Source organism: Bubalus kerabau, chromosome 10 (assembly GCF_029407905.1).
Source record: "Bubalus kerabau isolate K-KA32 ecotype Philippines breed swamp buffalo chromosome 10, PCC_UOA_SB_1v2, whole genome shotgun sequence".
Classification (NCBI taxonomy): domain Eukaryota; kingdom Metazoa; phylum Chordata; class Mammalia; order Artiodactyla; family Bovidae; genus Bubalus; species Bubalus kerabau.
In genome coordinates, this window is record NC_073633.1 from 48,616,598 (window position 1) to 48,631,046 (window position 14,449).

Consider the following 14,449-nt stretch of genomic DNA (forward strand, 5'->3'; position numbering starts at 1 on the left):
AGCAGGGATTGAACCCAAGAGCCCTGCAGCGGAAGTGGGGAGTCTTAACCACTGAACTGCCAGGGAAGTCCCTAGGCTAGAATCTGATCAACTTCATAAAAGTTAGACTATTCTGCTTCTTCCTGATTTTGCATATTTTTTTAAAATGCAAAAGTGAAAGAACTCTAACACTTCCCCTTTTAAAAATTACTTTTAAGGGCTGGAAACTTGTCTATCTAAACCAATGAAAGAGGACCATAAAAATCACAACAGTTATGTGTATCTGAGTTTATTCACCCACTGGCAACTGTAACCATATTTGTTTTCTAGTCTGTGAGTCTGTTTCTGTTTTGTAAATAAATTCATTTGTACTTCAATTTAAAAAGAAAAAACACCTCATAATGTACTAAGAAGTCTCAATCTTATTCATGGCTTTGAACCTGATAAACTATCACATCCTGCTCTTTACAAGGCCATTGGATTTTCACTAATTCAAACCTTTCATCTCATAGCAATTTTCCTTTTTTATCTATTTCATCTCCCTCCTTCCCAAGAACTGTGCTCAGTAAAACATTCTTTAGACTTAACAGGAAAAACAGCCCCACCCCTGCAGAACAAATGATCATATGGAAACATCCAAAAGATGTTACATATGGTGACAAGTTGTCAGTACTCTTCTGGCACAAAAGGGGTTTTTGCTGGTTGATATTATTCCCCAAATGTTCATCAGTTATTTCATGTGCAAGAATTATTTTTCTCCTCATTTGGCAGAAATTTCTTTAGCAGCAAGGTCCATGATTTCAGTTTCTTTTCTAGCTTCCCAATGTTTAGTACAGTCTATTCTTCATACCAGGGACTCAGTAAACGTCATGGAGTTAGTATACGAGATACCTTGCAAGGAAACTTACCCTGAATGATCATTATAGAAATAAGCATACGAAGACTTTGAAACACCTATTTCTTTCACAAGAAGACATACCTAAGCATAAGTTGAAGGCAAGCACTCACTGTCAAACTGCGCCATGAAGACCATCTTAAGTTTGATTCTACAAGTTAGTAATTAAGGATTCACAAACTTCAGCTGCATTTTCTTGTTGCTACAGAATATGATTTTGGAGGAAAATCTGTTAAAATACTTTCCCAAGTTCCCTTGTCTAGAGAATGAGAATAATAATATCCAGCTGGAAGGTTGTTTTGAGTGTTAAATATGGCAAGCAAGAGCAGCTAATCCCAGAGGAAATTGGTACAAGAGGGTTATTGAGAAAACAACCAAGAAAATACCTGCAATTTACAAAGGAGAGGTAAACTGAAGAGGAGTAACTTATATACATCAACCAGCCATAGTCCTGCCTTCCAAAAATCAAAACAGGAGCTGTGGAATACTCTAGAAAGCAAGAACAGGTTGGGGGCATATTATGCATATAAGCAATATCATATTACTAAATGGTAACAGCAGTAGGTAATGTTCAGGGCATCCTCAATTTTCAAAGGCAGATTATTGATAAATTTAATGTCAAACAAAAGCAAAAAGGCTGAACTATAGTTGAGAGCTCAGAAGATTTTTTGTTTTTCTTTTTAACTTCTGAGAATTTACTATAAGTCTGGCCCATGCTGAGTACTTCACATAAATTATCTCATTTAATCCTCTTAATTCTTTAAAGTAGCTATCATATTCCCATTTAATATGTAGAAACTGGGGCCTGGCAAAGTCAAGCTACTTGTCCGATGATTTAACACTAAAAATGGCCATGGGCCCGGGACTTGAACTCTGGTATGACTCTAAATTATACTATCTGTCAACCTTACACATGCACACAGAACACACGAATGCGACCTCTGGTACAGTTTCATTGACAAATCTCTCATCTCCACTTTTATGTATTAACCAGCTGTATGGTACCAAGCACCAGAAACCATCATATAATACCTGGTGGCCACAGACTCCTCCAAATTGGAATGAGGAGGAATGGGGTGCCTTCCTCCCTACATACTTTGATTCATTTATTGAATAACTATGGGTTAGATAGCATCACCAACTCAATGGATATGAATCTGAGCAAACTCTGGGAGATAGTGAAGCCTGGCGTACTGCAGTCCAAGGGGTCACAGAGAGTCAGGTACAATTTAGCAACTGAACACCACCAACCACATAGCCCATGAGGCTCTAAGGATGCACAGACTAAGCATTCTCTATCTTCTAAAGGAGCTTTAGGATTTATGGCAAAGAAGAAATACATTTTTACACAAAATGTTCACTGTGTCTTCAATAACGGGCATAGTCCAGAAACAGATAATTGTTAATACTTAAGTATGTCTAATCTGTGTAATTCAATGCTTTCCAGAGTGTGAGCCCAGCTGACACTCCCCAGTGACAGGAATCTTACTTAGAGATGAAGGAAGTTGGGTTTTGAGTAATAAATCATCCCTCAAATTTCCAAGGACAATTTCAGTTTTACGAAGGCTGCCACAAGCCTGGACCTCTACCATATACTTTTTCAATCAAACTGCCAGAAACCTTATGACACCTTTAGAATTAAACAGCCAGTGTGGGTAATATTTTGGAGTTCTAACCAGGGATGGTTAAATAAGAGGCAGATGCACCAAGCCATTAATCATAACATTTACCACCCAACAACCACACAAAATGAGAGCGATTCAGAGCATTTTCCTTCCAAATAACTCAAAACAAGGCTGCCAGGATGTGCTGTCTCTGACAGGGATGTCCATCAGAGACCGCTGTCACTGTGCTCCCCTCGGCAACCCCAGCTGATGAAATCACAGTGCCGTCTGGTATTGGAAAAGAGTGAGGTGGAGGTGCGGGTGGGACAATGAAGTCCCTAATATAAGGCCAGCATGAAGTAGAGCCGTGAACTTGTGAACTTTCCAGCATCCAAGGTATAGAAAGGAGCTTGTAAGAATGGCAGACCAGCCAAAGAGAACGTCTGCTCTGGCCAAAAGGATGAAAAGGGGACAAAGTCTGGCAAGAGAAAACCAAATAATAAATGAGCACAATGCCAGAGTCCCTAGCCCAGGCCTTTTATTTCACCTCCAGATGGTTCAGCAGCTGAACAGCTACAAGGAATGTCTGGATGGCCCTCTTGGCTCAGCAGCTTTCCCTGAGTATCGTAATAGATGCTTTTGGATCTGTGTTCAGACATAGCTGTTGGGGTCCATAGCCCAGGCAGTGACCACTAAGTGACTAATTTAGTTATTTTATAACTAAAGTGATGAACATAGACCAGCTCTGCTTTGGCTAAGCTTTTCATTCATGTCTTTTGCTTTCACTGTTTGTCACGTCAGAGCCTTATAATACCAATGGTCAAACTAGAATGCTTCTTTTTCTTCACTCTTTTCTGCAAACACTTTAATTTGTTGCAAAGATTTCCATTTTGGACCAATTTCAGCATAAAATGACACAGTGACAAGAATAAATTTAAGTTTAGCAGAAGCTTAACAGAAAAAGCAATGCGCCCCATCCCCCATTTATGTGTTGATGTAGAATATTTCTGCCAAAAACTGCTGCTCATCAAACCTATTACTGTCAGAGAGTCTCCTCTCAGCTCGGATAGCACCTCACTTCTAGCTGGATACTAAAAGCACAAGAGTATCAGCAAGAATAAAATCGGAATGTAAAAATATAACACAAAAACTTAAATGTCACCACACAGTGGAAAAAATCACATTAAATTTGAAAGAAAATAACAAACTTTGCTAACTACAATTAAAAAAAATTTAACTAAGGATATTCCACTAGCATTTATTCTAAAACATAACAGGCTTTAGTATTTTACTTTCCTGAAATGATGTAACAAACCCAAGCTTTTGATAAACCTAGTAGCTAGGTGGATTACCCAATCAAGTCTTAACTCAGAATGGCTGGAGGAATAAAATCATTAGCCTGGCACAGGGTAGCTTCAATAGCCTGTAATCAGCTACTAAGTAAAATTTCAGAAGTAGAAAACAGAGGTTCATGTTTGTTAGGCTCCTAAAATAGATAGCTTGTAACAACTTCCACTCCTTGAGCCACTTTTACTTAAATTAATTGAGAATGTCTGCAGCTCTGACTATGGGTCCCTGGAGTATAGCCTCGTTTTTGTTCTTGTCTTCTCATATCTATAAACAATATTTTCCTAGCTTTGTTTTTTAAGCGAGCATTAGATCATAAATAGTTTGTAATTTTTCCATCTAAAAGCTTGAACAAATGGTTAATTGATGATATGAACTGCAATAAAAAAGTGTCCTGATTTCAAATAAAGTTGCTCTCATATTTCCATCTTTCAAATTTATCTTTTATTTGTGAATAGGACAAAAATATCTTCTTGCAAGCTTCAGTAAATCTCTCCACAAGCCCCTGCCCAACAGATGTAAGTTCAATAGCCAGAATTCAAACCACATAATTTATTGGCTTACAAATGAATTGACATCTATAAAAATAAACCTCCTGAAAAGGCTGCAGGCTGATTGAATCGTTCTAAAATGCTCTAAATGTGCCAACCCTTTATCAGTATAAGACTGATAAAATGTATTTTCACTATCAACATAAAAACAGAAGCATCAAGATTGGGGAAATGTTAGTTTAGAAAGTCATTTGCAGTGACATTTAAAACAATTTATTTGAATAACATTTGACATGATAAAAATGTTGCCTATTAAGACTGGCTGTTCAAAATTCATTGGCGCCCTATTCTCTGCCTCTGTGACAGTTAACATCTTTTGGTATTAAGGCTCATCACATATCTAAAATGAAAAACGAACAAGAAAAAAGACACCCATGGCATTCTGAGCAAGTGCCTTATTATAAAAATGACTGATCCTGACATTTGACTGCAAAGACCATGCCTGTGATGGCCCCCTATAAAGCCTCTTCCTGCCTTGGCAATACCTTTGCTGATGTCCAACCCATTTGGAACATCTGTAACTCTTACCCTTTATCTACACTGCAATTCAGAATGCTTTCCTCTAAGGAATCACCAGAAACCAGCTGAAAATAAACAAATCTGCCAAGAAACTCCCCAGCAGTTCACTTCACCTCTCTGAGGACACTGACAACAGCTGAGGAGACCACAGTAAACTGTTTTGTCAGCCAGCCTGTCATGTCACTGTTACAAACAGTCTGGGAATTTTCACAGCCCTCTTCAACTCCAGAGCAAAACCTGCCAATATTTCAGGTCAATTACCAACACGCTAGCCATCAAAGAAGACTCAAAATTAAACTGACACTGAAACAAACAAATATGTCCTTGCAGACTGTCAAGCCTCAGGAAACAAGTAAACATATAAATTTATGTTAATGTATTTTAGATTGAGAACCCTCCCTGGTCTCAGAAGCTTAGCCTGAGTGCCTCTGTGGACTTTTTTGGGATTCCAATCCTAAAAAAGCTATCACCTCAGTCACAACAGACAATGACGGTGATTGATTTTGATTTCACAAATCCAAGAGTTAATTTCTATGACAAGCTTATGTCAGGAGTTCCTCGACACCAGGAAGGGATCTGCCCCAGTCAAGTAAAGAAAGCAGAAGATCCCATAATAGCTAAGCTGTCTAGAAACAAGGTACAGGGTAGCACAATCTTTCCAGCTCGCATTTCATTTACACTTAAGCCTGGGTTTGTCAGGGTTGAGGCTGGGAAATCGCCCTTTCCTATCTCTATCTCTTTCAACTTCACAGAACGAGCTTTCAGCAGTAAACTGTCTCCATCAGCCTTGTCCTTTTGTCAGAGGCCGGTTTGGTAGCTGCAGAAACCCACCCTCTGGAACCCTGGAAGCTTCTCCGGCTACACTCCACACTTCATTCCGTGGGTCTGGCGGTCAAGGGTTTCAGGCAATAAACCGAGCGTCATTTTGTTCTTCCCGTTTTCTTAACAGTCGCACGGGGAAGTCTTTCTCTATGCACTGATCTCTCACACCTTCTAAAATGCCCATTTACTAAACAGCTCTCCGCGACTCAGTCCAGACTAACACCTCGGGCTCCCCCAGGCAGGTTTCTCTTCAATTTCTCAGTCACAGTGCTGCCTGGGTGGCACAAGGCAACAAAACCACCACTCTTTCTGCTCCCTCCAGGATTCAGGTCCGCTCCTGGACCTGCACACAGTAGCCGCTTTCAGCCGGCGGTGCGGGCGGGGACCCTGCGGGGTGCGGAGGTGCCCAGCCCCGGCTGAGCTGCGGTGCCGGCGAAGGGCGAGGCGAGGGCGGAGCGCGGGTGCGCCGCCCAGGTGCCCCGCAACTCGTGATGCAGATGCGCCCCCGACCGCCTGCCTATCGCTACCCCCGGACACCTCGGGCACCCCATTGTGTCTCGAAGCAGCAGTTCCCTCGGCCCCCGCTGTCCTCGCTTACCTTCTGTCGGCCTCTCCGTTGCGCCCGCACAGCCGGCCGCTGCCTCCAGTGCTCTGCAAAGCGGGGAGGGACGCTTTGTTAGGGCTCCAGAAGCCGGACAATACTTCGCAGCCGGCGCCGGGGTTCCGGGCGGGCGTCCTTCAAAAGGACGCGAATGGGGACCAGAGCGAGCGTCATTTCCATATGTAAGAGGCCAGCACTCACAAAAGCGCGGCTCCCGGGGACTGCGGCGCGCATCCTCCGCGCCCGCCGACCCGCCCCCGCCGCCCTCGCTCCGGGACCGGCCCCTCCTCCGCCTCCCACGCCGCCCCCTCCCCGCCTGGTTCTCCGCTAACGCCCGGGTCCGAGCCGGCCGCCTGGCCACCCGCTTCCTCGCTGCCGACAGCCACCATCCGGCCGCAGCCCCGGAGGGGGATCCCCAGCTTGTCCCGATGCCGGGGCTGCCCGGGCGCGCAGGGCCTCGCCGACGGCGCGGGGGCAGCACGAGGCCTCCAAGCACCCCCAGGCCGCGGGACCGGGGTCCCCGGGAGCCGGCTGCGCGCTTACCGCGTCCCGGAGCTCAGGCGCCCGGTGCCGCCGCGGGTGCCATGACCGCGGGGGCACTCGGGACTCGGAGGCGGCGGCGGCGGTGGCAGCTGGACGGCCGCACCCAGCGCGCTCGGCTCCGGGCTCTGCCGCGGCCACCCTAATCCTTGGACGGCGGGGAGGAAGGGCCAGGCCCGCGCGGGGAGGAGGAGCCAGGGCGACGCCGGCCCGGGCGCGACTCCTCCTACGCGGCCCGCGCAGCTGGGGCCGCTGAGGGAGGAGCGCTGGGCGCCGCCCGGGCCCTCTCTGAGTCAGTCCCCTACCCTCCTCCACGGGGACCGCTCCTCGTGCGGCCGAAGCCCGGAGGAGCTCGGTCCCGACCGCTCGGGCGGTCGCCGCGGAGATCTGAACTCTGAAAGTCCGGGGCTTGCTGGGACGCGGGTGGGGGAGGTCAGCGACCTGAAGTCGACCCTCTGCCCCTTTCTTCCTTGCAGAAACTCGTGCACACACCCCTCCGTGCCGAGGACACCCGGCCAGCAAAGTCTCCGGGTCGGGGAAAGGGCCCGCCTCCAGCCCGTGGAACCGTGAAATGGGGATTCAGGTGCCTTTTTTGCCCCAGGCGGCCTTGGATTTCTCGGCCCTCGAGCGCCCATTGGCGGTCATTAGAAGAGGGTCCCGGGAGGCTGAAGAGCTCCAGGCTTGACCCTGAACCCTACCAGTGAGTGCGACCCTCCTACCAATCTAGACTGGCTTCCGCACCTGCCCACCATGTCCTTCTGTGGCTACATCCAACCCCCCTTCTGTGGCTACATCCAACCCTCTGTCACTAGCCACACCGGAGGGAAACTCCTTGGAGTCGGAAGTTCTCAGGCCTGTGATTGCTTGGTATTTATCGCCTCCTCCCTCCTACCCTTACTCCACCGGCTCCCCCAGAGTCGCTGCTTCTCACTTCCCGCATCTCTACACTTCTGATCTGGAGGCAAACCCGACTCCAGTCCGGGCCTAGAGGCGTTGGCTATGGGCCGGCGGTGACACCACTTTTCTCTCTGGGCTGCAGAGTTCAATGCGTTGCTCTCGAAGAAGGAGCCGCCTGATTTAGTATAAACCCACCAGCCTGGTCATTTCAGCTGGAAACTGGAAAATGTTCCCTTGCTACTGAAAGAACAAGGGGTAAACAGGAAGAAACTAGCATTTTCTGAGAATCCAGTGTGCTGGAAATTTGACAGGAATGATTTTATCCAATCCTCACAGCACCTTTAGGAGCCAAACCTTATTCCATCAATTTGCAAATGAGGAAACCAGGCCTCAGAGAAGTTAAGGTGCTTGCTCAGGACCACACGGCTAGTTGGCACAGCTAGGCTTCAAAAGCAGATCACATTTGTGACAAAATTGCACAGAACTAAATATACACTCACAGGAACAAGTGAGCATAAAACTGGTAGCATTTGAATAAGGCCCTAGGATTGTTTTGATGTCATTTTCCAGGTTGTGACATTATATTACAATTATGCAAAATGTTATCATTGGGGAGAATTGGGGAAAAGGTCTGTAAGGAACCTCTCTTGTATTATTTCTTACAATTCAATATGAATTGACAGATAACTGAAAATAAAGTTTGGGGTTTGTTTGTTTTATGCAGATCAGCTTTATTTTAGAAACCAAATACAATTCCCTCAACACATGGACATGGAGAATAAGAAAAAGGAGAGGGTCATGCTCTCTCCCCAGTCTTTAATAGTCTTGGGCAAACATGCACACACACACACACACACACACACTCTCATCTATTTTATGCATGACTGTTCAGTCCAGTAATAATTATACAACATAATACACACTGTTTGTTATGGGAAGAGCTAACCTGTTATCAGAATCCTTACATAAATATCATGCTATAAATAAGAGAATATGTTTACTGGGGACTAAAACAGCCAACAGTCCTAGAAGGTAAGAATGAAGAGTTTTGGGGGTTTTTTTCCAGAATGAAATAATGCCATTTGCAGCAACATGAATGGACCTAGGGATTATCATACTAAGTGAAGTAAGTCAGAAAGAGAAAGACAAATACCATATAATATCATTTATATGTGGAATTTAAAATAAGACACAAATGAACATGTCTATGAAACAGATACAACCCCACAGGCATAGAGAACAGACTAGTGGTTGCTAAGGGGGAGGTGGGTGGATGAGGGAAGGATTGGGAGTTTGGGATGCAAACTAATATATACAGGATGGATACACAAGGTCCTAAGTATAGCACATGGAACTATATTAAATATCCTGTGATAAACCATAATGGAAAAGAATATGAAAAAGAATATATATACATATGTAACATATATATATGTGTATGTATAACTGAATCTCTTTGCTCTGCAGCAGAAATTAACACAACATTGTAAATCAACTATGTGATAAAATAAGATTAAAAAAAATTTTTATTTTTTCTTGTTTCATCTAGTTTCTGCCATGAGAGTCTCACCATACAAGTTCTCTCCCCAGGCATCACTTTTTTTTTTTTTCTCCCCAGGCACCACTTTTTAACTTGCAAGAATCCTTAAGGATGAGACTTTCATTTATTTCCAGCAGTGATTCTTGGGGTTGAGGAGATGTTCCCTATGGAAAAAACTCAGAATTGGCGGGAATTGTGTCATTTCAAAACCACAATATACTCTTTCACAAGGGGAGTAAATGGAGTGGAGTTAATGCTGAAAATTACACACAATTTCCAGCTTCGCTACAAAGGAGGGGGAAGTATGCAGCATGGCTACATCATGGTGTAGCTTTGCAATAACAATCCTGCCAATGAAAATCATTTAACACAATGTGCCTGCAATTTAGGTTGCACAGGGTGAAGGTTAGTCTTGGTCCAGACTGAGTCACTGGAAGAAAGCAGGGAATTACCTTAGAAGCTATCACTTGAGATTTTCTCTGTTAAACAAAAAATAAAGATAACAGCAGAAATAGTGGCCAAGCATCAACTGTATTTGCAATGTAAGAAAAAAATTAAAAGAAATGTAAATGTTTACCCAGAGTTAATACCCTTCACAACCCACATTCCTTATCTCTTGCAGTTTATCTCCACTGATACCAGTTCTCACTTTAAGAAGAGCCTTGTTCAGGGACCTAGTATCCTTAAAGTTTTTGTAGTCAACACCTCCCAATGGCTTTCTGCTATATTTTCCAGTACTCGATTGGCTTTCTTAGATTGTTAAAAAGCTGTAAAAAGTTAACTAAAAAATAGTCCAGGGAAAAGAAAGTTATTCTTTGTGTCTTCCTGCAGTAACTCTGTAATGATTAATTTAGAGTCAAGATAACAGAAGTTAATTAAAAGAGGGAGTAAGGGTGGGAGATTCAAACTTCATAAATGTCCTGGAATCTGCAGTTATCTTTCTCTGATTAAGGAAAGGCTACAGCTCTAACCAAACTGTGTACTCTCCCTTAAAGTCATAGTTGGCCTTATGTTATTTCATAATTGCAGAATAGTAAAAAACAAACAAAAAACCTAAACTAAAACTCTCCTGTCACTCTGGTAACTCCCCTCTCTGATGGTTTGAACTAATCAGGACAGTGTTTGTGTAAGCAGTAGAGCTGCATCAAGGAGAGCCAAGTACATAAAGCAGATTATTAGTAATTACCCAAGCCAGGGACTGTCTGGGTGAAAAGGACATCACCCTCTCCCCAAAGGCCTAAGGAGATGGATGGTGAAAGGAGGAAGGGGAAAATCTGGGTTCCAGACTTACAAGTCAAAGATCACGAGTTTGCCTGACAAAATATTGATGGTAAGAACCCAAGAATATGCCAGCAAGAAACAAGAGACACGCAGAAGAGGGATGGGAAAGAGACAGAAAGCAAACAGATTTACATTTGTGCCTATTTGTGCTCTAAAGAACGCAAACAGACTTACATTTACATTTCCTAATTTGTACCTTAGGAATTAGGATGCTCTCTTTATCTTCCTCATTCAGCAAAAATAACTTATTTTTAATTGGAGGACAATTGCTTTACAATGTTGTGCTGTTGTGTTTCGGCCATACAACAACGTGAATCAGCCAGAAGTATACATATACCCCCTCTCTCTTGAGCCTTCCTGCCACCCCACCCTACCTGCCCCACCCATCTAAGTTGTCACAGAGGACTCTGTTGAACTTCTTGTGTTGTACAGCAACTTCCCATTACTTATCTATTTTTACATATGGTAATGTATATGTTTCAATGTTACCCTCTCAATTCATCCCACACTCTCCTTTCCCCACTGTGTCCACAAATCTGTTCTCTATGTCTGTGTTTCCATTGCTGCCCTGCAAATAAGTTCATTAGTACCATTTTTCTAGATTCCATATATATGCATGAATATACGACATTTGTTTTTGTTTTTGTTTTACTTACTTCACTCTGTATAACAGGCTCTAGGTTCATCCACCTCAGTTTAAATGACTCAAATTCGTTTCTTTTTGTGGCTGAGTAATATTCCTTTGTATGTATATATGTATCACAACTTCTTTATCCATTCATTTGTCAGTGGACATCTAGGTTGCTTCCATGTCCTGGCTATTGTAAAGATTATTTTTTAAAAAGTAGGCATTAAACACCTATTTGACTTCACTTTCACTTTTCCCTTTCCTGCATTGGAGAAGGAAATGGCAACCCACTCCAGTGTTCTTGCCTGGAGAATCCCAGGGACAGGGGAGCCTGGACAGCTGCCGTCTATGGGGTCGCACAGAATCGGACACAACTGAAGTGACTTGGCAGCAATAGCAGCCATGTCCACTGCTCTCTTGGGAGTCAAGAGGTGTTCAAAAGAAACCTCAGCCTTGGTCCTTACCCTTGAGGAATGTGTTACTGTGCCTTGGGGAGGCAAAACTATGCACATAGGAGAGAGTGAGGGACTCTGTGAGGTGGTACTGGATTCTAGGCAGGTCCTGGAGTCGGGGACACACATGTATATAACATAACAGAGAAGAGAGGAGTGATTTCCCTAAAACGTGTCTTCTATCAAGTCCTTCAGTCCATTGCCTTTCATATCAAGTCCTAGATCTTCTTCCTGATATTCAAGACCCTACTCGATGCACACAAATGTATGTATCTTCACTGTTTCCAGACAAGCGACCCTCCTCCCGCTATGCTTGTGAGTGTCCCGGCAGCTCCCCTCTGCTACTCTTTCTGCCCAGATCATCAGTTCAAAAACACATTTGATGCCCTGTCTCTGTCCACTGTTCTTTGTTTGACCCAGCAGTTCATACACAGAAGGAAGTAGTTATTGAACATGTATCCTGGGAGTCCACAGATTAAACTTTGAGGTGCTTTCCAAATACTTGGACCTCACGTGAAGAAGAGATGCCTCCTGTGTGTGCATGGTGGGGTAGGGAGGCTGGTCTTCACTCTTGAAAAATATCTTTTTTTTCATGTGTCTGGGATCTGGAAATACTCTACTATTCTAAAGATGTAAGGTCTAAAGACTGACACAGTTTCCTTCAAAGTAGAAGAGATTAAAATTCTAATTTAAGAACCATTGGTATTCCTTCACCTCACACTCTCTTAAACATTCAGTCATCATGACATGAAATCTCTACAGTTTTTTTTTCTTTAAAGACAGAGACCTTTGAATGGAAAATGATACAGCATTTTCCCCCAAGCAAGAATAAGTTTTCTAGATTTGAGGCACACACAAAAGAAATGAGAATCTAGAAACATTAAAAAAAAATAGTTTTTAAATAAATAAAACAGTTCTGTTGAAAGAAGGTGAGCTACATGTGTAATTCAAAATTTTCTAGTAGTCATATTTTTTAAGGTAAAAATGAGCAAGTAAAATTTTTATATTTTATTTAACTCAATATATGCTCAATATTATCATTTTAACATGTAGTAATATGATCTGATTTATGTAAGTGGCTGTACTAAGTCTGAAATTTAGTGTGTATTTTGCAGCTCGTCTCCACTCAGACTAGCTGCCTACAGCTGGTGGTTGCTGTTTCAGGGAGTGTGATGTTAGAACAAGAAGAGGGTTCTTATTCATCCCACCCAACACCTTGTTGTGATGAGGAGCCTGTGTTCAGGAGGGCTTGGCGATTTGCTCAAGATCATGTATCAGTCCCCTGGGCTGGGCTCATCCACACCTACACTCGCCCTCCTATGCAGGTTCATGGGTGATGCAAACCACCTTCTTGGAATGAAACACAGTTTTAAAATATTCTTAAAAACTACCACCCTCTAAAACCTTTGAACACCTGAAAGTATTTAAAAAAACAAAATTTCAGAAGAAAATAGCCCAGTGCGCCCTATTCTAACACTGGGAGATGACAACCTTGTAGGCCGTTTGCAGACACCCGCCCCACCACCTGCCTGTTTTGTGCTCAGCTGTGCCTCCACCTGCAGGGGACTCTGAGAGGGAGGGCTGGAGGCCCAGAAGGTAATCGCTGCTGTGTGTGCCTGTCCTCCAGGGATGAGTGGGAGGGGTGCACGCCATCCTCCAGCCTTCGTCCTGCCCACATCAGCTCCTGCCGGCATCCCAAGGAGCTGTGTTGTTTTCCATGATTAATATCAAAGGCTTTGGAACAACTGGGTGACTTTTGTCTTCCACTCTGCACATTTTGCAGTGTTTTATATTTGGAGCCAAGTCAAAGCTGAATGCAGGGAAAATGACCGTTTCAAATACAGAAAATGAGACCAATAGGAAGAGAATGTCACCTCCAATAATGAGGACATTTGGGAGTAAACTGAATAATGAGGTCATCTTTTGCACCTGGATTGATGAGACAGCAATGAGATCCTTCATTACCAAAAACAATATAAATCTTTGATTTTCATTTTGTTTTCAATTTGGACCAAATGTGCATAGTTCTCTAAAGATATAATCTAGATCTCTTCACACCAGAATACTGAGGTCAATGTGATGATAAATCTTATGGCAGTGAGTTCTAGGAGTCATATTTCAATCTGCAAAAAAAAAAACAAACAAAAAAACAAAATGCCATCTTGGAGATGAGGTTTTGGGATTATGATGAGATGTCCAGATGCCATGCTCAAAGCTTTAACAAAAAAGCACTTTGTCTGATTTCTGTATTATTGAGAAATTTTCTACTGCCTCCCCCACACATCATGCAACCTATTTCTGGATCCCCCAAAGTACAAATAAAAGGGGATCGGGGGACTAGAAATCATCAGGGGGAAAAATGAGTACCTGTTTATGTGTATCTGGTCACACAGCAAAGGGAGTGTGTGTGTGTGTGTGTGAAGAGAGAGAGAATAGGTAGGTAGATGTGCCTGTTTGTCCTTCCAAATCCCCCTTTGCCTCCTCTACTTGCTCTATTCCCTAAGAAGCCAACCGAGATGTGCTGTATTAAGGGTATCCTTTGCACCTAGCATCCCATTAGGTTTGGCTGACGGGGTCAATGGCAAATGATTGGCTGGAGGAAAGAACATGAGGTTGGGGTATTTACTCCACCTGCTATAACCTCTAGGGTATCTATAGGCTGGCTGCATCCCTTAAGATCACAGCCCCTGTGGCACAGCCAACTCTACACAATGCTCTGTCACCAGTTCTGCCAGTGAAGCCAAGGGTTGGTAATGGTGCCCTCTGGTATCAGCTTCCAGGCAGGTACTACCC

At 43.7% G+C, this 14,449-nt stretch overlaps 1 protein-coding gene across 7 annotated transcripts in view; it reads right to left on the minus strand.

Annotated features, from left to right (window-relative positions):
- NIN (ninein) overlaps nt 1-8,676 on the minus strand; it is a 105,898-nt gene extending 97,222 nt beyond the window's left edge. For 6 of the 7 annotated variants that reach the window (XM_055537603.1, XM_055537602.1, XM_055537601.1 and 3 more), the window contains exons 1-2: nt 6,862-7,024; nt 6,316-6,368 (exon numbers count right to left, since the gene is read on the minus strand). The gene's annotated coding sequence lies outside the window, so the exon portion shown is untranslated. Of the gene's footprint in view, nt 1-6,315; nt 6,369-6,861; nt 7,025-7,599 lie in introns of those variants that run through there. The other variant, XM_055537598.1, reaches the window with a different exon arrangement.
- Nucleotides 8,677-14,449: the final 5,773 nt, after the last annotated feature.